This window comes from Mauremys mutica, unplaced genomic scaffold (assembly GCF_020497125.1).
Source record: "Mauremys mutica isolate MM-2020 ecotype Southern unplaced genomic scaffold, ASM2049712v1 Super-Scaffold_100054, whole genome shotgun sequence".
NCBI lineage: Eukaryota > Metazoa > Chordata > Testudines > Geoemydidae > Mauremys > Mauremys mutica.
This window is the reverse complement of record NW_025423258.1, coordinates 118,926-125,866: the sequence shown is the minus strand read 5'-3', so window position 1 is coordinate 125,866 and position 6,941 is coordinate 118,926. Positions and strand designations below refer to the sequence as shown.

The 6,941-nt window shown below is 43.7% G+C and overlaps 1 long non-coding RNA gene across 1 annotated transcript; it reads left to right on the top strand.

Annotated features, from left to right (window-relative positions):
- The first annotated feature begins 1,814 nt into the window (after positions 1-1,814).
- On the top strand, positions 1,815-5,815 carry LOC123358428. The gene is made up of 3 exons (XR_006575722.1): positions 1,815-1,875; positions 5,275-5,391; positions 5,755-5,815. It is a non-coding gene; the product is annotated as an uncharacterized LOC123358428 (long non-coding RNA).
- The last annotated feature ends 1,126 nt before the right edge of the window (positions 5,816-6,941 follow it).

Sequence of the window (6,941 nt, the reverse complement as noted above, 5' to 3'; positions counted from 1 at the left end):
CATTGTCTTTGTTAATGAGCCATGATCACTGTCTGGCTTCTTTGTTGTACCTGAAAGGCTCGTTGTGGGTGTTACCCAGAGTAAGCACATTTGAAATACAGATACAGAGTCAATATCCATAACTTCAGTTACGAATATGATACATGCACACAAATAGGACAGTCATATTCAGCAAATCCTAACTTTTTCAAAGACACTGAACATATGATGCGTCTTGCATAAAATGCATCGTAATTATGTCCTAATAATTTGATAATCATACCACTATGCTGAATGTGGGGTGTAGTGTCAGGGCCTAATTTCAAGGCACAGAAGTTGGGAATGGAACTTCCCCTCTTTGTGGAACAGGAAATAACCCTCTAGCCAGGACTGGGAAAACTTCCCAGACTCCCAGTGCTGAAACCTGAACCTACTGACACTTCATTAGTTACCACCAACCCCGACCTTTGTGGCAACTGCAAATGTTATCGGTGATGATTTTATATTCTCTTCCAGGTCATTGATAAGAATGTTAAATAGCACAGGGCCAAGATCCAATCCTTGTGGGAACCCCCTAGAAAGAAATCTACTCAAGCATGGTTCCCCATTTACATTCATCGTTTTAAAACTATTTAATGTATGTTGTGTTTATTTTGTATCTTTCTAGTTTTCTAGTCAAAATGTTGTGCTGAACCAAGTCATACGCCTTACAGAAGTTTAGGTATATTACATCAATACTATTAGTTGCAACCAAACTTTGGATCTCATCCAATAAGGATATCCCGTTAGTTTGGTTGGATCTGTTGTCTCTGAACCTTTTTAATTGGTACTAATTATATTACCCTCCTTTCATTCTTTATTCATTAAATCCATATTCGCTGCTCCATTATCTTGCCCAGTATCAGACTAACACTCTTGTAATTAGCTGGGTCATCTCTTTTACACTTTTTAAATATTGGCACAGCATTAGCTTTAGTCCAGTCTTCTGGAATTTCCGCAGTGTTCCAAGTCCTAATTAAAATCAACATTAACAGTCCTCCACACTCCTCCACCAGGTCTTTCAAAACTCTTGGATACAAGTTATCTGGACCTGCTTATTTAAACATGTCTAACTGTAATAGCTGCTGTTCAACATCCTCGTGAGTTATTGTTGGGATGGAAAGACTGTCAGCGTCAATGTCTTATATGACTTACATCTCCAAATCCATGAGAGAAATATTTATTGAACACTTTTACCTCTTCTGCGTTATTTTGATAATTCTGCCATTTCCATCTAGTAATTTACCACTACCATTGTTAGGGATTAAGTTTGTACTTAATATACTTTTTAAAAACTTCCTTCTTATTTTCATTAATTGGTCATTGATTTCTGATAGCTTCCCTTACCAATTTTCTACAATTCTGACTTTCTAACTTCTATTCTTTACTATTGACTCCCCCTTTCTTCCATATATTTTATTTGGAGAATGTTGGGATTCCTACCAGGGAACCACCAGCACGGTCCAGAGACGGCCCCATTTCCTGTATCAAGCTCTGGCTAGTGGGTATGTGATAAATGTGATGACCCTGCCTCCATCTGTCAGTTGGGAGACACAAAGGTTCTCTCTTTCCACCCTCTGATGCCTACTGGCTGTTCTAGGCAAGGTGGGGTTGGGACTCTGTTAACATGTGCCTCCCGGAGCTTCCATTTACCTGGTGCTGCTGTTCCGTGAGTAGTGGGGCTGTGAGTGGAGCAGGGGGTCCTGAATGTTGGACTCTTGCTCTTTCAGAGGCCGGTGACCTTCAAGGAGGTGGCTGTGTATTTCACCAGGGGAGAGGGGGCTCTGCTGGACCCCACTCAGAGAGCCCTCTACAGGGATGTCATGCAGGAGAACTATGAGACGGTGACCTCACTGGGTAAGGAGTCCTGTCCCCTGGGTTATTAGAAGCTGTGGGGTCTCTAAAGAACCTGAGTAGTAATAACTTTATACCTTTATTTGTCATGCAAGTTTGACAAGTTTCCTTGCCCCCCCTTTATTTGCCTCATCTCCCACCCACTAGTATCATTTTTGTCATGTGCCTTTTTGGTGCCGTCAGTCATTTTAAAATTGCATTTAATGTATCCTTATTGGCTACATTAATAACTGTCGCTTTCATGCCTATTCCTCATTTTAAGAGGAAAATACACCGCCTGTAGAATTCTAAATTGAGTGAATAGGTGTATGACTCATGCCTGGCTTGTGTGACAGTCAGATGAGCTCCTCTTTCGATAGGAGAGCGTATAATGTTTCCATTCAGGACCCAACGGGTGAAGGGAGAACAGAGCTGTGGGAGGGGCAGAGAAGGGGGGAGTAGATAATTCTGGGGTGCCCAGATACGGGGAGGGTGTGTGCAGGGTTAGAGCTAAGAAGCAGCAGGGAGGGATGAGGTTGTGAGAGACGAGGAGGGAACACAAGAAGCTCCCAAGGAGCCGGCAGGTGGTGCTGGCTGAGAGTAATGGGAAGAAGTGGAGAGGAGTGTGCAGGAAGGGCACCGAGCAAGTGGCTCAGTCTCAGGTGCTGAAGCTAAGTGGCCTGGCCTTGTGGAAGAGTGGGAGCCCTTGGGGGTCTAGTGCACTCAAGGGGCACCTCCCAAGGACTGTTTAAAAGCCAGGGCATTGCAGAGATCCTATGGATCCATGACAGTGCCAGAGGTTCAGCCTTATGGGGAAAAGATATAAAACAAGAAAAGGATCTAAATGCGTGTTTACCATCGCTCCCTCTCAGTCCTCATGGGAATCCCTGATCCGTTCCAAAGTGTATTAAAACCTTCCTTAAAGGCTTACCTCTTGGTTATCAGGTCATGTCCATTTTTTAGAGGGTTTTCCCTTCACCCTCCCACTTCCCTGGTTCTTGTCACGCAGACAGCAAGCAGCAAATGACCAGAAGTCTGAAGCACAGATAATGCGATGTTTATTGGGGTTATTTCCAAGCAAGCATATTCCACTGCCCTAATGAACTTACACCTAGAAAAAAAATTATGCAGCAGACAGAAACAATTACAGAACCAGACAGATTAACAAGGTTAAAGTGGTGGCCATAAAGATAAAACAATACAGAAATGAGCGTTTCACAACCATTGATAAGTGATTTCTTGCCAGACAGGCTGCTGTCAAACTAAGTTTTCTTTATCCATCTTAAGATCTGTTTCTTTATCTGGTGGTGATGGGCACTATCAGGACAGGATCATCTTCCTAACAGCCCAGTAGCACCTTATTTCAGTGTGACTGGTTTGGGATGTGAGGATGTGACCCTTCGCTTCCCAGCTTATGGCTGCCCCTGCTGCTTAGCCAAAGGCCTTAGCCTAAGAACAAGGCCTCAGACGATCCTAGTGAGAGAAGGCCCAGACACAGGTAGACTGTGATTTTGATAATTAGCTAGTTACAGGGGTATAAAGAGAAAGTGATAAAAATACCCCTAAGTTCTTAAAGTCTAGGCTTTACAGGCAGGCCTGAATATCTCTATTCTAACAGTGGGTTCTAGCCCTTCCCCCATTCTGTGTCTGTCCTGTCTATTTAGATCGGGGTCGGCAACCTTTCAGCAGTGCTGTGCTGAGTCTTCATTTATTCACTCTAATTTAAGGTTCCGTGTGCCAGTAACACATATTAATGTTTTTAGAAGGTCTCTTTCTATAAGTCTATAATATAGAACTAAACTATTGTTGTATGTAAAGTAAAAAAGGTTTTTAAAATGGTTAAGAAGCTTAAATTAAAATGCAGAGCCCGCCCCACCCCCACCCCCCGGACCAGGGGCCAGGACCCAGGCAGTGTGAGTGCCACTGAAAATCAGCTCGCTGCCGCAGGTTGCCTACCCCTGATTTAGATTGTAAATTCTTCAGGGCATGGGCCATCTACTATTCTCTGTTTGCACTTTGCCTAGCACAATGGGGACCCACTGTTAGTTGGTCCTTAGGCACTAAGGTAGTGACTATGATTTGTTATAATAGTAACTCTCCTGCCACTTTGAGCCAAGGAAGATGGCCTTGGGATGCGTAGCCTTATTTGGGGTGTGTGAGTAATGTTGATTTGATTTATCAACTTAATTTAATTTGTATTGTAATTATTTTAATTAATTAATAATACTTAATCATTTATATTAACTAATATGGGTTTAGGCTCGCCAATTTGTTTGATCAGAAGATAAAAGTTTGTGTTTCGAATCGGGTTCCACAGAATTGATAAAGGGACCTTCGGGGGTATGACAGGAAGCTCACAGGGAGACAGATATAGTCATAACGACTTTATTAAACTCAATGAAATAGTAAGTAAATTGTAAAACAGGTAGAATTACAGAGTTACAATTGTATTACTGTTATTCAGGAGATACATATGATGATACAATATTATGTGCTGAAAACTTTGGTTAATATTCACACCGTGTTTTGATAAACTGCTGTTGGCCTTGCCTCTGGCGGTTCTGGTTTCACAGCTCTTGCAAGGGAAACTAATGCAAAGAGCTGTCAAATCTACTTTGGAATTTACTTTTTAGGTCAACTAAATAATCTGATACACAAATTAAAATAAAGTTTAGAGAGACCAAGCTTAGCCGAGTCCCTTTTGAACTTAAGGTTTGAAAAGAAAATAAGTGCAGCGTATTACTGGTTAATAGCTGTCGTAGATGGATAGCATGAATATGTAGTTGAAGATGGTGAAGTGTAGAGAAGAAGGAGGAGGTCGAGGTGGGGGTGGGGATACCATAGTGAGGTAGGTTACCTCTTTTTATAGAAATAAATGCCAGAAATCCTTCCTCTTATGCCCAAATTTCAGTCTTCCCCCATAGAAATGTTAGGGTACGCTTACTCCATAGGCTAGTATGTATGTGCATATGGATGACAGGTATCTGCGCACTTGTGGGGTACTTGTTAAGTCTGTGAGTGCAACTTTGAAATATCCCCTTTGCTATTCTTCATTGTCTATTGGTCTAGGTAAAGGGTCTTAGACCTAAGCGTAGGCACTTTATTTGGGTATAGGAAAAACAGTTCCTTTTCTGGGTAAAAGGGCACAGGATGTAGCTATGCTAACTTTGCTTTAGCTTAAAATGCAGGTTTTTGGCCTGTAGGTTTCTTGCATTACAGCCAAATATAGTTTTAATATGAATTAATAAACCTATCACAATACTGTACTTATAAGAAAAGAGATATTGATGCAGGCAAGCAGATGAATCCTGAGGGCTACAGATGTTACTGTCTAAAAATGAGATGGGGTTAAAACTATGGAATATTCTTTGTGACAAGTATCCCACAAATTCCATTGACCTCTCTTGTTTTCTTTGCCTGCAGTAGGGTTTCCAGTTTCCAAACCTGATGTGATCTCCCAGCTGGAACGAGGGGAAGAACCGTGGGTCCCAGACATCCGGGGCTCTGAGAAAGAAGTGCTCCCGAGAGCTGCCTTCGCAGGTGAGGAATCAGTTAAACAACTCAACAACTGTGTGGGAATGCAGGAATCATTTGGGATGCCCTACGAAGACCTTGTGAGCTCTCGAAGTTCAGGATTGTTCCCTGCAGATGTGGAATCATTATGGCAGATGTCACTCATGGCTTCCCTCCTATTCTGACTGACAACTGGCAGCAGGTCCCTCCCCGATCTCACTTTCCCCTGAGAGTTATGGTGCAATGAGGACCCAGAACTGATGCCTTCCTCTCTTTTCTGTGGAAGGGTTTGGGGAAAATCAACACCTGATAGGTTTGATCTCTCCCACATGTATTTTGGTTTGTTCATCCCTTTTTCCATTCCTCTCTCTGAGATTTCCTTTTTCTCAGGCACAGGGAGTGACCTATGTCTGGATTCTCTCTGTCTCCCATCCGGCGATGGGCTGGTGAGTGAGAACGAGGAGGAGAAACCCCAGCAGGAAGACACTGTGCAAGTAGATCCACATTCGATGTTATCAGGAAGATCCAAAGGGAATGTTTCCAGGAGTTGTGCACTCCCAGAAAACACAAAAGCCTGTGAGACTCAGCAGAGGCCAGAGGAAAACTACAGTAGCCACTCAGCCCTTATTCCAGGCAACAGAATCAACTTGGAAGAGAGACGCTACATGTGCCATGAGTGCGGGAAAAGCTTCAATCAGCGCTCAAACCTTATCACACATCAGAGAATCCACACAGGGGAGACGCCCTACAGGTGCTCTGAGTGCGGGAAAAGCTTCGGGCAGAGCTCTGCCCTAATCAGACATGAGAGAATCCACAGAGGGGAGACGCCCTACACCTGCGCTGAGTGCGGGAAAAGCTTCGGGCAGAGCTCTCACCTTATCAGACATGAGAGAATCCACACAGGGGAGATGCCCTACACGTGCGCTGAGTGCGGGAAAAGCTTCAATCGACGCTCAAACCTTATTACACATCAGAGAATCCACACAGGGGAGACGCCCTACACGTGCTCTGAGTGCGGGAAAAGCTTCAATCGACGCTCAAACCTTATTACACATCAGAGAATCCACACAGGGGAGATGCCCTACATGTGCTCTGAGTGCGGGAAAAGCTTCAGGTGGAGCTCTGACCTTATCACACATCAGAGAATCCACACAGGGGAGACGCCCTACATGTGCTCTGAGTGCGGGAAAAGCTTCAGGTGGAGCTCTGACCTTATCAGACATCAGATAATCCACACAGGGGAGACGCCCTACATGTGCTCTGAGTGCGGGAAAAGCTTCAGGTGGAGCTCTATCCTTATCAGACATCAGAGAAACCACACGGGGGAGAAGCCCTACACGTGCCCTGAGTGTGGGAAAAGCTTCAATCAGCGCTCAAACCTTATTATACATCAGAAAATCCACATGAGAGAGAACTGTTATAAATCCCTTGACTAGGGCTGGAGAAAGGTTTTTTGTTTTTGTTTTTTAAATCACATTTGCTAATTCCCACACAGTGATTTTTGTACCATCTTCACCGTAGTGTCTCAGCTCCACCAGATCAGTTGCCTGCTTCTGCCTTTTGCAGCTCATCCTTCT